Source organism: Atractosteus spatula, chromosome 10, assembly GCF_055471065.1.
Source record: "Atractosteus spatula isolate fAtrSpa1 chromosome 10, fAtrSpa1.hap1, whole genome shotgun sequence".
Classification (NCBI taxonomy): domain Eukaryota; kingdom Metazoa; phylum Chordata; class Actinopteri; order Semionotiformes; family Lepisosteidae; genus Atractosteus; species Atractosteus spatula.
The window spans coordinates 12,555,566-12,578,000 of record NC_142715.1 but is presented as its reverse complement, the minus strand read 5'-3'; the positions used below and the strand labels follow the sequence as shown (position 1 = coordinate 12,578,000).

General features: G+C 41.8%; 1 non-coding gene and 3 pseudogenes across 1 annotated transcript; all 4 read left to right on the top strand.

The window, feature by feature from the left end:
* Positions 1 to 501: 501 nt before the first annotated feature.
* LOC148825156 (5S ribosomal RNA) lies at positions 502 to 620 on the top strand (annotated as a pseudogene).
* Positions 621 to 1,156: 536 nt separating this feature from the next.
* Positions 1,157 to 1,275, top strand: LOC148825155 (5S ribosomal RNA). The gene has a single exon (XR_016092832.1). It is a non-coding gene; the product is annotated as a 5S ribosomal RNA (ribosomal RNA).
* A 535-nt stretch (positions 1,276 to 1,810) lies between these two features.
* On the top strand, positions 1,811 to 1,929 carry LOC148825154 (5S ribosomal RNA; annotated as a pseudogene).
* Positions 1,930 to 2,465: 536 nt separating this feature from the next.
* LOC148825153 (5S ribosomal RNA) lies at positions 2,466 to 2,584 on the top strand (annotated as a pseudogene).
* Positions 2,585 to 22,435: the final 19,851 nt, after the last annotated feature.

The following is a 22,435-nucleotide window of genomic DNA, read 5'->3' as shown; positions in this document are numbered from 1 at the left end:
GCATCAGAGTCCCACGTGGGTTACTCGGCCCTACCAGTCCCTGATTGGTTGATCAAGGTGAGATGTGAGTCACTTACTCCTGACACTTAGGAATGCAGTCCAGATGTCCATCTGGCACACCCTAGACAGATAGGCGCCAATGGATGACCATTGATCATGATAGCTAGGCTTAGCTAAGTGCATCCCCATTTGGGAGCTGTCCCTTATCAAAAGAAAATATCTTTAAATCAGCATGCATGAATAGTTTCTCTGTGGCTGCACCACAGAGATGAACAGAGAGATGGGGCCTCATTTGAAAAAGCACAGCAACACTTAATTCTGTCTTATTAACAACCATTGCCGCTACAAGTGAAAGGCTGAAGTGAAATAGAGCGGGGACGAAGGCAGTGAAAAGAGAGAAAGTGGGAAGAAGAGAAAAATGCAAGGGAAAAAAAGTAGCATCGTAAAAGAGGTGACGGAGCTGTCCTCTCTATAAGAAGGGTGCCAGCGAGCCTTGGTCTTGCTTACGGCCACACCCCCTTGAGCACGCCTGATCTCGTCTGATCTCGGAAGCTAAACAGGGATGGGCCTGGTTAGTACTTGGATGGGAGACAGCCTGGGAATACCAGGTGCTGTAAGCTTTTAAGCGCAGGAGGCGCCCTATCCCCGCTCGCTTGCTCATTCCCCTGTTCACACGTGCAGTGCGGCTTGTCCGTCTGTTTATTTGTCAGATTTGGCGAGACACGGGTGCTTGTGTATTAGCGTGAGCGGTTTTTATTCTGATCATTAACAGTTTCTCAAGTCTGCAAAGGATCGAGGAAAGGTTTATCGCCAGCTGAAAAGAGACGCAGCCCTTCGGCTGTGGAGACTTGTTTGGCTGGCATTCGGGGAGTCGCGTTTTTCAGAATTGTACTGAGATGGTTTTCCACAGAGCTCAGATGTCAAAGCACAGCAGCAGCTCTCCACAGCGATCCTCTATAGCGCCCTTTCTCCCGCAGCTCCGTCCTCATTGGAAGGAAGCAAGAGTGAAAGGCTGAAGTGAAATAGAGCGGGGACAAAGGCAGTGAAGAGAGAGAACGTGGGAAGAAGAGAAAAACGCAAGGGAAAAAAGCAGGGTCGTAAAAGAGGTGACGGAGCTGTCCTCTCTATAAGAAGGGTGCCAGCGAGCCTTGCTCTCGCTTACGGCCACACCCCCTTGAGCACGCCTGATCTCGTCTGATCTCGGAAGTTAAACAGGGATGGGCCTGGTTAGTACTTGGATGGGAGACTGCCTGGGAATACCAGGTGCTGTAAGCTTTTAAGCGCAGGAGGCGCCCTATGCCCGCTTGCTCGCTCATTCCCCTGTTCACACGTGCAGTGCGGCTTGTCCGTCTGTTTATTTGTCAGCTTTGGCGAGACACGGGTGCTTGTGTATTAGCGTGAGCGGTTTTTATTCTGATCATGAACAGTTTTACAATTCCGCAAAGGATCGAGGAAAGGTTTATCGCCAGCTGAAAAGAGACGCAGCGCATCGGCTGTGGAGACTTGTTCGGCTGGCGTTCGGGGAGTCAGGTTTTTCAGAATTGTATTGAGATGGTTTTCCACAGAGCTCAGATGTCAAAGCACATCGGCAGCTCTCCACAGCGATCCTCTATAACGCCCTTTCTCCCGCAGCTCCGTCCTCATTGGAAGAAGCAAGAGTGAAAGGCTGAACTGAAATAGAGCGGGGATGAAGGCAGTGAAGAGAGAGAACGTAGGAAGAAGAGAAAAACGCAAGGGAAAAAAGCAGCGTCGTAAAAGAGGTGACGGAGCTGTCCTCTCTATAAGAAGGGTGCCAGCGAGCCTTGCTTTCGTTTACGGCCACACCCCCTTGAGCATGCCTGATCTCGTCTGATCTCGGAAACTAAACAGGGATGGGCCTGGTTAGTACTTGGATGGGAGGCCATCTGGGAATACCAGGTGCTGTAAGCTTTAAAGCGCAGGAGGCGCCCTATCCCCGCTCGCTCGCTCATTCCCCTGTTCACACGTGCAGTGCGGCTTGTCCGTCTGTTTATTTGTCAGCTTTGGCGAGACACGGGTGCTTGTGTATTAGCGTGAGCGGTTTTTATTCTGATCATGAACAGTTTTACAATTCCGCAAAGGATCGAGGAAAGGTTTATCGCCAGCTGAAAAGAGACGCAGCGCTTCGGCTGTGGAGACTTGTTCGGCTGGCGTTCGGGGAGTCAGGTTTTTCAGAATTGTATTGAGATGGTTTTCCACAGAGCTCAGATGTCAAAGCACATCGGCAGCTCTCCACAGCGATCCTCTATAACGCCCTTTCTCCCGCAGCTCCGTCCTCATTGGAAGGAAGCAAGAGTGAAAGGCTGAAGTGAAATAGAGCGGGGACGAAGGCAGTGAAGAGAGAGAACGTGGGAAGAAGAGAAAAACGCAAGGGAAAAAAGCAGCGTCGTAAAAGAGGTGACGGAGCTGTCCTCTCTATAAGAAGGGTGCCAGCGAGCCTTGCTCTTGCTTACGGCCACACCCCCTTTAGCACGCCTGATCTCGTCTGATCTCGGAAGCTAAACAGGGATGGGCCTGGTTAGTACTTGGATAGGAGACCTCCTGGGAATACCAGGTGCATTAAGCTTTTAAGCGCAGGAGGCGCCCTATCCTCGCTCGCTCATTCCGCTGTTCACACGTGCAGTGCGGCTTGTCCGTCTGTTTATTTGTCTGCTTTGGCGAGACACGGGTGCTTGTGTATTAGCGTGAGCGTTTTTTATTCTGATCATGAACACTTTTACAAGTCCGCAAAGGATCGAGGAAAGGTTTATCGCCAGCCATTTATTCTTATCATGAACCTTATATACTGTATCTCTACATCCCATAACCTTTAACGGCAGGTGCCTGGGTGTGGACATGTTGTGATGTAATATTTATTTTAAAAGTAAACATTTTAGTAAAGTCTGTTATATTGTTAAAATCTATAAGCGTTATAAAGATCAATTTTTGCTCGTGCTTATAAGTTATCGCTGCTAAATGCGTCTTATTCAATTATTTTAACACTTTTATGACCTATCCACTAAAATATAAAGTCCCGCCCTACAATGCTCTTCTCAAAAGATAAAATAAGTTTTACATTTTTTGATTCAATGTAATTTCTTTTCTAGAGAAACACACATCATTTGAGGATTGGGTTGCATGTTAATATTTTTAAGGTTTAAAGACTTTACGTTCACGGTACGTGGAAAATCATTTCAAACTTTTGAAAAGTTGTTGAGAATTTGTCATTGAAATAAGCTTACATATTTTAATTCAACGTGATTACTTTTCACTCTCGATAAAACACGTGTGATTTTGGGGCGGGGGGATATGGTGGGGCGTTCTAAAACATCACAACCATTTGAAAAATGTCTTGAGCATGGTTACAAATTTGGAGTTTATGTTTAAATTAGCCGACTTGCCAGTTTTGAAGTGTGACACCTGAGCTGTGAGGCCCCGATATTGACTGCTGCGAAAATGGCTTCTTTGAGTAGTGAATCATCGGATTCCTCTGCTATGCAAACTGAAGAAGTAGGTTGCTAAAATATTTTTTCTGATAGTGGAATTGTTGTTTCAATCTGCGTTTAGCGTATTTCGTTTTCAACACTTTGCCTTCTTTTTAGCAAAAGCTGACCCAGCACTCAGTGGTGTGTGACAGTGGCTGTCATGTGAACTCTGACGGTGATTCAGGTGTTGGGGGTCCGTCAACGACTGATGAAGAGTTGCTACAAATGGTAAATATTAAACCACAGCAAGTTCGAAGCAAACGAAGAACTCTAACACAAAAGAGGCATTACAATTTAAATATTTTACGTAAAAAGCATGCCTATTTATTTTGTTAAGCCTTCCTTTTCTTTTTTCCTTTAATAGAATAACGAAGAGGTCGATGCATCAATCTTCAAACTACCATCAAGCTTGAATGTTTCGTGTCTGTTCATGTGTGTTCGCCAAAATGTGATTAATGATGATGTTCAACCCAGTTTAGCTAACGATGGCTCTAATGAGCCCGATGCTATGGATCAGATTGTAAAGTCGGTGGTATGTTGCACCTTCAACCATTGTTTAAAGGGGGTTGTGGTTGATGAATGCACGGCCTGTTTGATTAATCATCCAGGTCAACGGGGTCACACATGCCTGGTTGTCGGGTGCGCGGATGGGTACTGTGGTGTCTCCGGGGGAAAGTTTATGTAAATGAAAGTAGTACTCACACCACACTTTTCTTTCCTGAGTTTCGTGGCGTTTCTTCCTCCAACTATCTTCCAAATACAGTCCGTAATCCGTTCCCTTAATCCTGATCCGATCCGAGTTCCAAAAGTCCGTAATAAAGCCAATCCGCGATGTATCCTTATCCAGTGTCCGTAATCCAAAAACCATAAACCTTTTCTCCTTTCAGTAGTCCGTTATTCTTTAGCCCGATCTTTAACATACACCTCTTTCCTCTCTTTTCCTCCAAACCGCATTCACCTTATCGGCTTCCGCCCTGTTCACTGCCTCCAGGGCACTTATATTTCGGTTCCTGATGCGGCTCAGCTCTGTCTCATTGTTTCTCAGGGTAGACCCTTTCCATTTACCGGTCAGCTGATTCTTTTTGGCAGCCATTTTGCTAAGGTCCATATCTAGTATTTTAAGTAGGTCATTCCGAAAATACCTGTTATGAATGACCCTTCCCCTGGTCATGTTACAGTACAAAGATGTGTTGTTTGCCGCATTAGAAATTTATAAGTGTCTCAGTTTAGCCCGAATTTTATCGGCTGTTCTGTACATCACCAGTGGCCTGGGTGCCTATACATTTACAGATGATACTGAGCGGAGTATAAAGCACTTGTTGAGAAAAATAATTGACGACCGCTCGCCATATGAGTATGTACGCTCCTTACTTGTAAAGGTAGATGGAAAAATACTACACGTGACTTTTGGTGCGTTGCAAAACTTATTTTATACTTATTTATACTTATTTTTACAGAAAAGAAAAAAAGATCTATGTAAAACCAGGGCTGTGAAATACTCGCAATGTGAATAGAGCTTTCACTCTGTTTTACAGACACAGGTGTGCCATTGTGAGAAGAACGAAAAATTTCGAATGTATACGTAAGAATTCTTACAAAAAGTGCTTTACACTCTTCTTTCTGCAAAGTTTGAAATGAAAATCAATTAACTGAATGCTAATGTCCTTGAATTTGTTAAAGAGATAGATGTGCATGTAAAGAACATGAGTGAAATTACTGCTATTCTAATGTTTTCAGATCAGAAACTGAAGCCTGGCGGATTCAGCGGTGTGTATTCCAAAATACAACGTATTTTACATAGAACCTGTGGTAACACTGTCCCTCTGATCACTCAGGCTAATTTATTTGCTCTGTTAGGGTCGCCCAGTTCGGTGTTCATGGCTATAGAAATGGCAAGAGAAAGGGCATTATGAATGCTTTTTCAGATGCTGCTGAGTTTCTGAACAATTTTGGGGCGATAGCTACAACTAATTTTCTGCACCATCATTTAATTGGCGATTGCAAGCAGTAGTCTGTAATGTGTGTGAAAAGTTTAAAAGTGTATACTGGGATGTTTCTGTAATTTAAAACCTACTGATGAAATAAAGTGGTTTACATTTCACATGCTATTTGTCCTGTGAGTTCTTTCTGTGACACTTTAGTCAGTCAGTTAGTCAGTGTGCGTGTGTGCGCTCACATCCCGGAAACTCGCGGCACTCACCAGACTTCCCACACCGCATATTCCCTAGGGTTATAATAGATTGCATTCAAACCTGCAGCAGACATGATCACCTTCCATCCCTCGTTGCTAATACGCTCTTTCACACGCTTATTTATAAATCGAAGGGGATGCGGTGGTGGGCATTTGGACCCTGAGGCCTGGGGCTGCTAGGGGTGGAAGGCGGGACAACAACACTCATTATGCCAAACCATTGGCTCTCGAGGGGGCGGGACATCCGCCCATAACATTGCACCATTGGCCGATAAGGGGGCAGGACATCTGCCCATGGTGGCCTCCCATTGGCTGAAAAAGGGGGCGTGGTACCTGTCAAAATGTTTGATGAAAGGTGTCGCTTTATTCTACTCCCGGGCCAAAAACAGCCCTCGGATCATCAACTCAATCAGGAACTCCCAGTCTCACAACTGCATTCCCTCGGTGCTTCCCTACCACCCTAACCCAATTTCTATCCCCAGGACCATCATTAACAATGACTACATTTTACAGGACGATCCCTCCATTGGTACTCTTTTTTCCGACCGCCCAATCATCTCTTATCGCTGACCACCACATAAGCTTCTTGTTCACAGCTCCCTCACACTCAGCACCTTCCCCTGCAATAGCACTCGCTGCATCACTGGCAAATACATATCTAACGACATTCAGGGCATCACAGGACAATTCCAGATAACCCTGACAACATCCTGTATCTCATTTACTGTATCTCTTGCAAAAAATGCCCAGCTATCTACATTTGGGAAACCGAAAGGAGACTAGGAGAATGCTTCAGAGAACATATTAGGGCTGGGAAGGTTAAAGATTTCTCCAAGGCCATAGTTTTTCTTTTCACCTCAAATAGCCAGGATCTCTCAATGACTGACTTATTTTAATGTAATCTTCTTTATTCTCTTGCAGGTTTTGACTTCACACCTTTCTTCACCTCTCTCCATTTTGCACTTCCTGTGTGGCCTCTCTGCTGCTCCTGCCTCCTCCCCTCTCCCAGCTTTTGTTCTTCTGTGCTATTTAATCTTTGTAAACTGCCCTGTCTTTCTCACACCTGAAGAAGGCTTCACAGCCGAAACATTGAGTTTTCTCTCTTCTCTTTTCAGTATGGAATAAACCTATTACTTGTTCCTTTGCAGACTACACATGCTGACATAGTTTAGTTCAGGTGGGTAGCTGCTTCAATATACATTTGTAAATGTCAATTTAAAAGTGTAAAAATAGTAAGATTGTAACTCCACTTTAAAACGTGGCAAGAAATAGACACATGGCAGGCTACACCCTGGAAAGGACACCAGTCCATCCCAGGGCAAAGATATAAAAAATAAACATATAGGCAGCACATATCAAGCCTTACAAGAAATCATTAACACCCTCAACACACACCACAGGTCCATTAAACTCAAATACACCAAGCATGGTAGCCTGATAGACTTCCTAGACACCACCACATACAAGGTTTCTTCCTTCAACAACACAGACAAACTGGACATCAAGGTATTTTTCAAAGACACATTCACACGGGTTACTGCACAAGGATAGCTTCCACCCAAAACATACTTTAAAAGGACTGGTAAAATCACAACTCCTACACTTCCACAAAATCTGTACACAACAACAAGACTTTGAGGAAGCCAAATACACACTCTTCCAAGCTTTATGCCAGAGAAGATACACACAAAGTTTCCTCAAAAATGTGGCACAAACATTTTAAATAGAAAAACTCCAGATGACAGAAAAATACCCCTCAACACATCATATTCTCAACTCGGCATAAAAACCAACCAAAAACCATGATATTAGAAAACACAAACATACTAAGGGAGCACAAAATCTGCACACAGAAAAAAACAAAAACCTTCAGCATTAATTAGTCCAAAGCAAGCTAAAACCTGTACAAAACAGATCATATACACCAAGAGCCAAACATTTCATAACAGAAAACAATGATCCAAAACAAAGAAACTAAAGAAATCTTCCAGTTGCAAAGGGCACTCTCAGAAAACATCAATAACGCCATCTACAGCATCCAGTGCAAAAAGTGCGGGGTGACCTATGTGGGGGGAACGGGTAACTCCATCCGAACCCAGCTGACACAACACAGGTACATCAGGAACCACGGGACTGGAAAGCAACCCCAACTGGACAGAGATAGAAAGAAAGAAAAAGGAAAGGGAGTGGATCAAAAGACTTAATACTATCTTTACACAAGACCTGAACATCAGAAAAACCGGGAGGGTTTTAGTCGTTGGAAGGAGAGTGTTCTCCTTGTCCCAGATGGTCCCCTCTCGGATAAAATCTGGGAGAAGGAGCTTTGTTCCCCTCTCCTAACTAGCCAGATCCTACAGGGACTTGAACTCTTCACCATACTAACACGCAACAAACAGAAGAGTAACTGAAACCAATCAGCTATGGAAACTCGCACAGCTTCCACAGTCCTACTAGGGCGGAAAACAAAAGACCCTGATTGCCTATTGAGGTGTTAATGGTCCATGCATAATCCCCACCAGGGAAAGCAGAAACCCATTCACCAACTGAAACTGCACCTACTCATACAGAAACGTACAGAAGGAACACAGACCATAGGATACAAACTAGCCCCCTAGGAGGAACTACAACACACTGCCCCTTACAAAACAGGATAAAAACAGGCCAGCATGGACACAGTGTCCCAGAACAATGCCTGAAGAAGACCCAGGCAGAAACATACCGACACACAGAAAGGCAAGATTGTCTTCCTATGGAGCCACAGATTCTACAGAGGTAAAGCTGCCTAACAGTGGAAACCTAACGGTGTCAACGAAGCTTTAGGCATTTAAATGGTAAGTATGGATCAATCCAGAGTTGACAACGCACGCAACCATACGGTCACCCTCCACACTGCCTACACAACAAACATGTCAAACAGACAGGATACCTTCCAACAAGGAACCAGGATCATCTACAAAATGATCCAAACAGTCCACCATTTACAAAACACAGCAGTTTTATTGGACGGGAGAACCGAGCACCTGCCAGCCTACGACGGAAGACCAAGGAACTCATAAAACCTGCCAAGCCACCCAAACTCACATATTTGAAGCTGGTAAGCAATGCCAAAAATTGGCTTCACACCACACTGCAGATCCTCGAAGAGCAAAATCTGTCATACAACTAGAGGATCTTGAGCTTCCCCACTGGGAGGAAGCTTTCACACTTGCTTCCAACTGATCAAAGAAACATTATGGGAGGAAATTGCAGAACACCACCTTTGGACCCTACAGTACACAAGCTATCAATACTGGGTTAGGGAAGGACACTCGGGCAGATCAAATTATCACAGAAGTTTTTAAATTCTATAACGGCTTCTACTGGAAAGACTGCGAACAAGACCAAGTAAGAGTTAAGTTGTTTTATAAAGTCATTATTTTAGAGCAAGGTATAATTCTGATAAAAATACAATAAACAATATGGTGAAGCTATTGGAGAGAAAATTAAGGCTCGGTTAAGAAACTGAAACAGTCTTGACTTGTTCCTTTACACAAAAGTAATTTATTTTCAAGAGAGACCCATGAGGATTCCTCTGGTGTGCAAGACCTGCCTGAAGACATTTGACCAGTTTCCTCTTCACCTAAAGAGGGTGTGTATGAAATGAGCCTCAGCAGAGGAGATCAGCAGGTTCCTTCTCCAGGCCAGGAAGGACTTGTTGAATCACCTGAGGAATGGGCAGGTCGGGGATTGCAAGAGCATAGGGCTCATGTGTGGTGAGAATGTGAGACTGGCGGAGTCCATGGACTGTTTTATGTGGAATCCTGAAGACACATCAGCAAGGTAAGATATTTATAATTTATAAGGGTTCTTCTGTTTCATTTCTAACCTTTACCTTTATGTAAGGGTATGTTAAAATGATATACCAGTGGTCCAGATGCCCTGAGCAAGAGGCTGCTGTCCAGGAGGAAGAGATGCCAGAGACTGAAGTGGAAGAGGAAGGGGAAGATGGAGTTCTGGAGAACTTTCTATTATTTCCAAATGTATCTTTTGTTTTATACTTGTATTCTAGTTTGTCTTAGAAGTAAAAATGTTTAAATGTGTATTTTGTATTCCTACTGTCCCCCCAGTTCTTAAAAGCCATCAGCAGGCTCTCAGGAAGACGGTGACCCAGGCTGGACTGGACAGAACGCACTCCCTGGATGCTCCTCACCTGGCTGGGTTTAAACGGACCTTACCAAGGATCTTGGAGTGGCAGATTGCTCTCAGGAGGTATTTATTTTAAAGGCATTTAAAATTGAGCAGTGATATTTCCATAGCACATGTTTTTACTCCTTAGCTTAAAATTCACCCATGTGAAATCTCAGCCATTAACATAGTGACTCTACATTTGTCAGGTAGAAAATGTTTCCAGATTCCTGTTTTTATGGATCCATCTGCATCTTCCTTAAACTTTGTAAAGGGCCTATCCAAAACAACAATTATTGTAACCAAATGAAGACCACTGGACTGTCTCACCAAATCATTGCTAATTATATTAAGAACATAAACCATTTTCCAGCTACATCCTAAATGATATCAGTGTGAAAGTAGAGGATCCCAGCCTGGCTAACCTCATCATCAACTTCCAAAGTATCATAAAGGATATTCAGAAGAAGAACAGTAACAATGTTGCCAAGAGATTACTAAAAATAGGTCATTTTCATTTTAAATCTTCTTTCAGTTGTACTTTTAATCTGAATACAAAAAAAGTTGATGAGTATTAATTTCTCCCACAGATATAGACAGTTGCAGAGTCCAGAACCAAGTACGAAGGATTGCTGGAAGGTGTTGATGGTTGCAAAGAGAGATGTGTTGCACAGACTGGGCAAGACATCACCTTGCCTGAGCAGCTTCTTGTACTGTATTACCTGCAGGCTTTCTCCAGCTGAAGCACCTGTAGCACCCAGGGGTGGTAAAGAACATGACAGTAAGAATACTTTCATACAACAAAAGTAAGAAATTACATATATGGGATTTTTACAGTTTGGTGTATTCATTTTTATTTTCTCGCTATTACAGTTTGAGGAATGGGTGCAAAGAAAGTGTTGTTTCAACAAGTGGGCACAAAAATGGTCATAATTCCTGTTAAAGAGCACAAAACCTCAAACAACAGCTGGCTTCCTTTGCATTGAGTGAAGAAGAGGAACATGCAAGTTGATGGCTACATTGATATACCCATCCACTCAATTCAGGGTTGTGGTAGAACTGGAACCATCCTGGCAAGCAGTGGATGCAAAGTACTGTATCACCCATAATGTGACACCAGTCCATCACAGGACTCACTCACACCATGGCCAATTTTCATAGAAGCCAATTAAAATCCATGTTAATACCGAACAAAAGACCTCCACCTGCATAGCTCCAATCATGTACGGTATTTAAGAAAATCTGGAATGTACCTTAATTGCATTTTATTTGTGTTTTATCAGCCGTTTCATCTTTACTTCACTAAACTGTGCTGTACTGCCCAGGTCAGCAGCTGTGAAAGGAGACGGAGAAGATGGACTGGTCAGCCAATGTATCAACAGTGTCTGAAGTGCTTGAGGAGTGGAAGCCCAACACAGGACTGCCACCAAATGACATCCAAATTAAAAAGTTGATAAAGTATCAAATCTGGGAAGGCCTGAGCATCACTGACGATCCTGTGAAGGGGAAGAAGTTTGTGACTTCCAGGTGTTTCCAGAAGGGAGAGGTGGTGTGTGATTACAACGGCAAGGTCATCACAAAGACAACTGCTGAAGCTCACAGATGACAGAGGGAGACATGAGATGTCTTTTCTTTTCAGATGAACCTGCACAAAAACTGTGCATTGATGCTTGTGAAAAACACTGAGCCTGCCTCCCGGATAAGGAGGCAAATCGGAAGATGGATAAATCCATCAAAGAGAAAAGACAATGTAAGGGCTGTAAGAAAGTCATTTATAATCAGCGAACAGCCTGTCATAATTCTGTCTGTGACAAAAAGGGACATTGTTGAGGGGAGAAGAGCTCCTCTGTGATTACAGCATTTCCAGGAAATAATTTCAAGGTGAAGGACAAGCTCTGGAGTGGTTGGTTCACTGACCATTTCCAAAAAAGAAACTAAGTAAGTATATTGTAACGCAACGGGGGCTCTGGCGGACGCCCTTGCCGCATCTGGCCGGCCCCATCCCGACTGAGGCTCGAACCCGGGACTTCCGCGTCTCTCTGCAGCGACCTAGCCCCGTGAGCTAAAGAGAGATCTCTCTACAGCCCAGTAGCTGTAGTCCTGCTATCACAGGGAAGGGCGGTGACGTCACCTGCTCTGGTACGCCGGCTCTTACACAGTACCTGTCGGCCGTAAGCGTTACAATATTAAAGTGCATATTTTGCAGATATTCATTTTCTTGTACCTTGGAATTAATGTTAAAATTATATTCGTGTTAATGTCTTGAAAATAGCATTTCTCATTCTCATCAGCAAGGATATAAAGAAGGGATATGGGACTGCTAAAAAGATACATGATTTTCAGAAGAATACAGAAGGCAGATAACTATCCCACTCAATTGTTACTGCAAAGAAATGCCACAGTGTAAACAAAAAGGTGAACCATTCTTGAAATTTATTGACAGAATTTGAATAGCACAGCATTCCCAGACCAGGCACTGGAGTTTCCTGCAGCGTTAGATGGGTAGTCTCTTGGTAAGAGAGAGATCGACAGAGTACTGGACTTCATGAACGACACCTTCCCAATTCATCAAGAACAGTGCCCACAAGATCTAGAGTCTAGAGAACAATTTCTTACAATATTAGTGGTAGATTCTGAATAGGTTAAGGACAACATAGTTGTAGAGCTATCTTGCAACTTCTTAAAAGTTGTAAAAGTGATTACCATATTGCCAGTGGTTTATATTTAAAACCTCAAGATTTTAAATTGAATCTTTCTTAAACAAAGGACATTTTTCACAGGAACAGCAGCCTAAATCAGTTGATGACTGTAAATATGACAAGCTTGTGATAAATTGTAAAGTGCAAAACAAAGTTGTATTGTTTTAGTTTTGTCTTCAACATCATATTAATAGGCATGTTATTTTTATAGCAGCTGCCTGCCATTCACCACCAGCCAAGATGCCACGAGGTACATGAAATGACCCAGAAGTACTTAATGATACAGAGAAGAGCATATGGGGGGAAAAAAAAGAAGACAAGAAATATCCATTAACACGTGCATCTAGAAGCCAGAAGACAGGTGATGATCAGCATTTCAAAAGCAGACACTGGAGGTTGAATTCAAGTTTTAACAGTGATTGTCTATGTTTGGCTTCAACACAAATCATATTAATATGCTCACATTATTAATTTGTACAAAGTCCCCAATATTCATTACAGGCGACGTTCCCAGGAGTACACACGACCCAGCCAGAACATGGCTAGCTGAAGTGCAGTGGACCTCAGGGAAAGAACTCTTGCCCACACGGATGTCTCTGCTCTGAAAACCACTGGATAAAGGTATATGGCAGTCTGTTCTCAGCTGTTGATTTTGTGAAAACTATTGAATATGAAAGATTGAAGTGTCACTATTCAATGAAGTTCAGACATAAGTATTATGTTGAGAAGCTAGATCTGTTCTACTAATAGCTTTAGTACCTTAATATTGTACTGTTTACTCTGGTTTTCAGACATCAGTCCAAGATCATTGGTGGGTTAATTGATTTCTGATAAGATTGGCCCCATGTGTGAGTGTGTTTACATTTCTATCTGGCATCCTCAAAAGATGGTTTTGTTTCCTTTTCTTAATTGCTCTTGATTACTAGAGTTTATTTGGCATGATACATTTGTGATGAATGCTTTTTCTTTGTGAATAGTCTTATTTTAATCTATGTAATGTCAATGAGTTAGTACCTTAAAGAACAAGCAGTAAAAGAAATGACATTTCAGGTTTATTAGCTAAAGTTTTTATAAATGAACTGAGATTCCTTTACAGTGCAGAGACCCATCTTTAATATGCTGTGTGTGCTCATAATGGACTTGAAATTCGTTTTTGTCACAATGTAAAGGTATAATAAATAGATAATATACTCTATTTATCTAGACTTGACTATTTTAATTTCATACTTCCATTGACTGCTTTGGAATGCATTCCTTACAATTTTCCTAAATAATCATTGTCTCACAGTGTAGACCTAGGTGACATAACAGGGGTCAGGGCTGTGTTGACTGGAGGTTTGTGTAGACTGGCCATTGTCTATGTGAGACTGTGGGATCACTAGGGGTTCCACCCCCCCCAACACCTGTAACATTGTCAAGTGGTATAATTACCTACAAAAGCTAAAGTTTCCTCCATTAAGGGGTCACTATTTGTTACATTCCGGCGGAACAAGAGACGAGATAAACCTCTCACTGTCACTGACAGAGCAGTCCGGGACACTCTATGCTAGATTGGACTGTTGTCTTTGGAAGATGGGGTCACAGGTGATGAAATAGACCACAGTGGCAGTCCTGGCTAGCTGTTATATCACTAACAGACTCACCCACACATTAAGAGAGCACTGGTTTCTGTGCAGAAAGCAGAACAACTCACTTTAACTGTTCAATTAGGTCTAATGAGTTTTATTGCCCTTGACATCTAACTTACTCCAGCCCCCCTTGTGGAAACAACCCCTAACTACTGTTCTCTGCTGTTGTAAAACAAGTCATCCCTTGGGAATAAAAACTCTCCCTCTAGTCTGGTTGCTATCTCCTTTATTTGCCCCATATTCCCAGGGCAAAGAAGCTGAGTGATCAAAAGCTGAACTGCAAGTAGCTGAATTTCACACTGGGTTACAACAGACCCTGGTGGGAGAATGGGCAGGAGAGGGCCGGTTGTGCTCCTGAACTAGTCCCCTCCTCTCCTACGCTCGTATTTGCATCACAGTCTATAAACTCCAGCCCTATTGCTTTTCTTCCAGTTCATTTTTTTTAATACAGCTCGTGAATTATGTATACTCTTGTGAAGTATCAAGAAAGCACTCTTATCTTTATTTCACGTACAGTATACAGCAGACTGCTTGACAAAAAAAAAATAAAAGCGCTATTCCCGACGATCTAGCACAGTAACCACAACTCCAATAACTTTAACTAGAGGAAGAAACCCAGCTTCTGCTCAAAAGGAAAAAAAAACATTGAAATCATAAATCTCCAACACTGGCTGGAGACTCTGTGTGTCCGTGCTCAGCGGTTATATAGGACAGGACTCAGCGCGCAGCAGGTGCGGCTCATTGCTCTACGCTCCCCGTGCGGAATGCGCGTCTCCTCCTTCCAGACTCGTAACACCGCTGCATACATCCCTCTTAAATCCCAGAAACAGAAACTCCGGGGCGTTTCTGTGAGTCAGTACTGGGTTTCTCTGGTCGAGGTTATAAGCAGAAACAAAAAAGCGCTGAAAGCAGGAAGTTATTTCTGCTCGTAGGCATAAACGTGTAAAAATAAATTTTCTGATTCCTAAAACCCTAATAAAATCCATCTAAGTCTCCCTTTCGTTCCCAATGCACATAACTGAATATAAACCAGTCAAGTTCAGGTACTTTTCTGATGTACAGTATCTGAATAGTTCTGGCGCGGCTGTTGTAACAAAGATACTTACGAACTTTTTTTTCATACGAGCTCTTGCCGTTTTTAAAATGAATATTTTTTTGAATTCGCTAAATCACACGAAACACCAGCATCACTTATCGTAAGCATCTGACCAATTACATTCCTGAATGTTAAACCCATTTAGTATTTATTTTTAACTTGTTTTATTTTTTTTTTTAAATTACACACCTGTTAACTTAGTCCGGATCGCGGTCACCGAGGACCACTCCTGTCTCCCCAGATGACACTTTTTATTTTTAAGATAAACGCGAGATAAACAACATTTGTTTGAAACCCCTCCACAAATTTTCTCACATGCACGTATTCTCAAATATCACCACAACAAAACCATAAAGTTTGTTTCCACAGACATGACACTATTATGCAATAAACCAATAAATTAATGAACTAGCAGAATCCCAATAGAAACACACGGCAACCCGGCAAGCACAGCATGTCAATATCATACATTTTTACCAACAAAACCGCAAAAGCAAAAACCAGCAAATATATATATATATCCCATGTTTTTACCTTATTCTGGAGCATGATATATATCCAAAATAACCCAGACTAGTTTATCTCAAGAGCTAGAGACTAGTAAACGTTACTGATTACGTAATACATTTTTGAAGAACGAGCGCCAGAAATAAGGCGATTTGATTGGTAAAAAACGCTGTCATTCTTTGTGTTTTCAGCCATTCAGAGCCCTTAGGGGGTGAGACTTCCTCTAGAAGCTTCAGGCTGCATTTTTAGTTGTCAATCATTGACTCAGAAGGGATAATCAATCAGTTTTTTTATCAGTTTCTTATCAGTGCTCCTTTTTTCACACCAGAAGGCAACTCTGAGGTTTTTTTTCATTGCATAACAGCAGATAAAGGCTCTCTAGCAGTGTCTTAAGGTTTTTATAGCAATTGCAATGGTTTTTATTCTTATTATTTTCAATATTTTTATGATTTTTTATTATAGGCGTGAAATTTCATTCCAGGTCCAGTCTTCACAAAACATGATGTAGAATTTTTTCTAATTGATCAATTTGTCCCAAATTTTTATCCAAGCTAGTAGCCACCTAGAACAAGGTTTACAAATCATTCCCAGGCCCTTGACATGCATATAGTTGAAAACTCTGACCTCTGAAGACCAAAAAAAATGTTCGCCAAAAATGTTTTTTTTTGTTTTTTTTTTCATATGTTTGTCTGCTGAGTGGACACATTAAGAAATATAAGAAATTTGACTATTCACACTCAAAGCCAAGGGGGTTAGCTTAAATTTAAGACCTGAACCAGGCTCCTGCTATGTTCTGCTGCAGAGATATAACAAATGTTTAAGGGGGAGGAAATTCCAGGCGGACATTGGCTAAATATGTCACTGGTAGTAAAAGGTTAAGTATTCTTGCCATTTTTAGCATATTGTAAGTGGATTTTTTGCAAACATTTTATTTTTTAAATCACATGAAACACAATCAACCCATTGTAACTTCACATTGATAATTCCTGAGCTTTATAACTGTGTATTATTTCTTTGTACCTTGTTTTAATATTTTTTTTATTATTTTTGCATTTTACAGAGCTTTCTAATATATTGTGAGCATTTTAGTGTCATTTTAAAATAGGACTATCAATGCTCCTGACTTTTAAACCTGTATTTATTCTGACATTATTCTCTCCACCTGCAGATGAGGGAGGTATTTGATTTTAAATTTGTTGATTTGGGGGGAAAATATACATTCATTTCCTTGTATGTATCACCAGTGGGAAACTTGGCATTTTAGGATGAATTGCAATCTTTACTGCAAGGCCTTCAGACTGATATAGAAATGACTGGAAATTTAAATGACACATTTGATAAATCAGACAGGAGCAGCATAACATCTAAAATGGCAGAACCCTCTAAAGTACTGAAAAATTTCGGGCACATTCATAATAAATAAAATTTATTTAATTTAAAGCATAAAATTTGCTTTAAAAAGAAAACCACAATTTGTACGATATCATATTTCAATATCAACGTTCAGATGAAGAATTTGAGGATTTGAATATCTATAGAGAGTACATTGATTTTGGGACAATGTTTGCATCTGAATAATCCTTCCTCCTGGAAAGAAGGAAAAAAAAAGTTTTGAGTCTCAGTCTTCAGGATCCCCCCCAAAAAACGTGCAAATTTGTTTCCGATGTATTTTGGATAGAGATATAACTCTCATAGAAGATACATTTTATCAGTTGAATGCAGTCGTTACTTTCGACTTTTTATATGATGATAGGACCTACATTTAGGGCTCAGTACTGATAACACTGCTGCTATTGATGGAGTAGAAATAACTGATGTACTGGCAGTTTTTTTTTTCTGAGGCAAGAAGTCCTAGAACACCTCCTATAAAAATGTTAAGATTCAGAGCAAGAAATATTTTTCCACCTCGCCTAATGCTATTGCATTAACAAGGCTGAAGTTTGCTTCTTATTCGCCAGCTGCTGCTTTGCGTTTTTCGTTCCATCTTAAATGCTGCTGCTGTGATGTTATGTCGTCTTTCGCCTGTAGATGGCTCTCTACAGTCATTTTTAAAAATACTTATCCGGATGTATCACTGTACATATCCTCAGTAAAGGGGAATATGTAAGTAGAGACTGTCCAAATTGCATTTTTATATGAAACACATTTCAGAAACACAACTCACAATAAAACAAACTGGCAAGTTATACCACGAGTAAATAAGACAAAGGCAAAACGTAAATTCACTGGCACTTTCTGCATATTTTCCACGACCTTGCCTTATGATCATAAAAAGTCTCAAACTCTTGCATTTTGCAAGAAATTTTAATATAGCAGTTTTAAATGGGACATTTAGAACATGGCATATGAGACTATATGGTTAACTGAGGATGAGCAGAGGGTGATCGAACCTACCTCCTGGTTATAAAAATGTCTAAAAATTCTGACACAGATGTGTGAGAGAAAATGGAAAAGACTATCAAAATCCTGAACTTCAGGACATTGTACTGTACTGTTTTTTAAATACGACCCTCTGAACATGGCATGAGAGAATACATTGTCAAATGGTAAATGCAATGTTTGCTATATTGCTAGGGCCCTCCCTCCTGATTATAAACTCGTCTCAGAATTCTGACACTGAGGTGTGAGATACAATGTGACAGACACCATTAAATCGTGAAGTACAAGAGATTATACTGTTAAGTTTTTTTAATATTGTCCCTCTGGCATGTGAGGACTTGTAGTCAACAAAATAGCACACATTCTGCCAATTTGCTTTGTCCCTCCTTCCTCGTTACCAAAACATCTTAGTATACCGACACTAAGGTAAATGTCTCTAAATCCAGAAGTTAAGTTGTCAAAGTATATCGGAGTCAACCGATATTGATCAGGTTCTGCTGATGCCGAGCCCGCAGCCTTCACCATAAGGTCCAATTCCCCAAGCCTACTGACCTTATATGTCCATCCCTTCTCGTCAAAATTCGTATTTTCACAGGGCACCCTTCAGAAATTGCAGTATAGAATGAAAAAACTCCAATAGATCTCGGCCGCTGTTGGCGATTTTCCTTTAAAAACAAATGATTCTCCAGAAATTTTACGGAGTGTATCACTTACACCGAGACCGAGAAGTGTTAAGCTGTACATGAGTCTTTGTGGCTCGGTTGTTAACCAAAAGGGTGGTGGTTTGAGACCATCCAGGGATACTATGAGCCTTTTAATGAACACACCCTCTTCACTTCATTTCTCCACGGCCGGTCTTGTACCACAATCAAATACAGAGCCCGTAAAGGGCAGTAAGCCCGCATATATAGCTCACTGTGTATATAATGACGAAGCAGAGGTTAGTTTCTCATCTGCATGTTGCAGAGCCTTACGCAACTCGTACCAACAGCTGGGGTTTGATCCCTGCACGGGCTATTAGTTGAAAGACCATTGTAAATGACGTGTAACAGCTTTATCCAGCTGGCTTTTATGTTTCATACTAAATTGCTTTCTTGAAACCAAAATAATTAGAACTATGGAACACAACCATTGTTCCCCAAGAAGGAAAGCTGTTTTACACTGACGTCACTCCTTTTTATTTAATCCAGATTTTAAAGACAACTCCGCCCTCAAAGGAAATCAAAGGAAAATGTTGTATTAGCACGAGCTGCACAGGCTCTGAATCAGACCATTTCAATTAGTCTGATCAGTGCAGGACAAGTTAATGTAGAATTATTGCTTTGTCTGTCTCTTGTTTGTATATAAATGAATGTCTCTGAAAACTTAATGTTAGTTTTTAATTTAGTTTTAGTTTTACGATGTAGGTCATGCGTTGACATATGCACAAACACACGAAATGTCTCATTCCTGATTCAGCTCATGCTCCATAGGAGAGAAAAGATTCCTCCTGTTTCTCGTACAACCATATCAGAACAGAAGCCCGTGTCACCCAGCTCTGATTCAAGATTGAGTCGCATCTTCAACATTTTGTTTTTGTTTCTGATCATTATTTTCTTTAGTTATGATCAATATTGAACTTTTTCTAAATAAAACAAAAATAATCAAACATGCAGGCAGATTTTTTTAAAAGTATTAGGAGTTGACAGGGCGCTCCTTCGGAATAGTCGTCAGAAAATGTGAGAAAAGGAAAGTTACGTAAACTCTCACACACAGCATTAAAGATTGGAATCTGATCATAAAAAACTAGCTGTCTCCCTGTCGATAATCAAACCCCAGTTTCCCACGTGACAGGCAGGGACACAAACAACTTTACTAACTAGGAGCACTTGCTAGCTATTAGGAGGCATTTACTCTTAAGTATGTTACTGTTTTGGGTTTCGACTTTAATTTTCCCAATACCAGTTTTTTACAAAAGTAAAGGCACACGGCACATGTGGGCCACATCACGTCCGAGTTTAGTGACAACTACCTCAGAGATTGTAAGCTGGGTAGTTTCAGATCACTTTTTTTTAAAGGTCCAAGCAAACCCGAATACCTTTGCAAGAGACATTTCAGAATCCCAGTCAAATCCAGTACGATTGCTGGATCCTTCGAATTCGACTGAACTATAGCACAGATCTGCAGTCCACCATTAGAATACTGTGGGTGTGTTGTATAAGCTACACGGCCAAAATAGTTCTAAAACAGGAGATGCATCCTCGTTTAGGAATGTGGTATAAATTGAAATGGTCTGGGAAGAGTCCTACGTTTGAACAGTTCAAAATAGAGGTAAAGGGGTATTTACGGACTCTTTCGAAATGTAAGAACAAGCTGTGCGGACCTTATCTTTATTTACCTTGTGTAATCGTTTTTCATAAAGTGTAATTGTATTATAGCATGTGCCCCTGACGATGTTCTTGATACGTTATATGTGCTCTTGTTTGTATTGTATGTAGTTTTGTTGTTCAAATAAAACGTAAAAGACAACTTTCCGGATGCGGCTGCTGTAAAAATAAAAGGGTGCTGTATGCAGAGGTCTGAAACCTGCTCCACAGAAGATCTTTATCCAGAGGTGTTAAAGAAGTCGAGATCTCGCCATGAGAGGGGAAGCATCTCAGAAAAAGCAGGTGCAGTCGGTTCCACGGTCATAACGCCACTAAGTTGGGCGACAAGAGCAAAACCCACCCGACCTCCTCCGAGCAAGTAACGAGACAAAGAGACAGCACACAGCGGGTAGCGTGGCCGAGCAGTCTAAGGTGCTGGGTTAAGGCTCCAGTTTCTCCGGGGGCGTGGGTTCGAATCCCACCGCTGCCAGGTGCTTCTGTCGCCACCTCCTTTCAGCTGACTTCAGATGAAAGGGAGGGAACTGCTTTTTGGCAGTCTCTCGAGAAACTAAGCAAAGTGTTTAAAGATACTTTCTCAGCTTGACATCAAGGCACAAAACAAAAACCTTCTTGCGTCCTCTCAACCCAAAAGCGCTTTGCCACTTTTTGCGTTATGCAGGGAACGACGTCTGCCCAGATCACTTTTGTGTCAATGCAAATCGTAGTGTGCCCTCCGTTTTAATGTTGGCTGTGCTGGCGTGCCGCTTCTGTCTGTGAAACTTGAATGTTCTGCTTCTTCACACCGAATTGCTGGCGGGGGTTGAGCTTGTTAAATCTTTGCGCATAGCGCTCCTTTGGAAGTACTTTGTCCAAGTTCAAAAGCGATCGTGGGATTTACTTCATGCGTTCAAGAAGCATGCCTCGCACGACAGATTTAAATGGGGAATGGAGCCTGCTTCTTGCTGTTTTTCCCGTGGTTGCAGTTACAAAGTTGATCGTGCTTTCACGTTCTGTTAACAGTATTCACTGGCTGAGCTTTATCAGTTGGTTCGTAAAGGAATCTCTGCTTCGGTTCCAGAAAAGTCATCTGTAGTGTGTTTTTTTTTCCGTGCCCATGGCAGTCTTTTAAAGCTGGTAGTAATGGCGGCGAAGTTAATTTTTTATCCTCTTTAAAAGAATAAGGACGGGCTGGGGCGAGCTCCATTTGCCACTCTTTCAGCTAACCGCCGAACTCGTGAACTGATTACACTGCAGAGCCACAGGCGCCTCGCTTTTCTCCATTCTCTGGGTTAGGGTGAACAAAAAACACTGCTGGTATTAGCTGGCCTGCTGGGAGTACCTCTTCTTCACTGATAAGCAAGATTTGTGTTTCATCTTTCGCAAGCTGTATAGATTTCTTTCAAAACAAGTTGTTCCAGAAAGGAAACGAACACTTGCATTCACCTGAATTAAAAGGCATGGGATTTGCCCGTAAGGATAAATTCTGTACAGTAAGACAGGAAGAAAGGCACCGCTGGGAATCGGACCCAGGATCTCCTGTTTACTAGACAGGCGCTTTAGCCAACTAAGCCACTTGGACACGTCTCAACTGCTCTGAGACATCTGCGTTCGGTGTGCACCGAGCCTGCTCGCCTTGCAAGTTGCCTCATTTACATGCGATAGCTCCACCACTAAGAGAAAGGATGAGAAATGGCTTTTATCTGGCACTTTTCATGTCAGAGGATCTCAATCTGCTTTCCGTGTACAAGAGGATGTCCAACTCATGTAGCTAAAGACGTAGACGACAGTGCTCCACTGAAATCTTGATCTCACAACCCTCGGCATGACTCCGCTGTGTTCTGCTTTAGACAAAGGGGGGAAAAGACTTCTTTCATCACACGTTTTGCACTGTTTACGGTGTTTGCAGTGCTCTTTCTTAGATAGAGATTTCATAGAGAGCCAGGT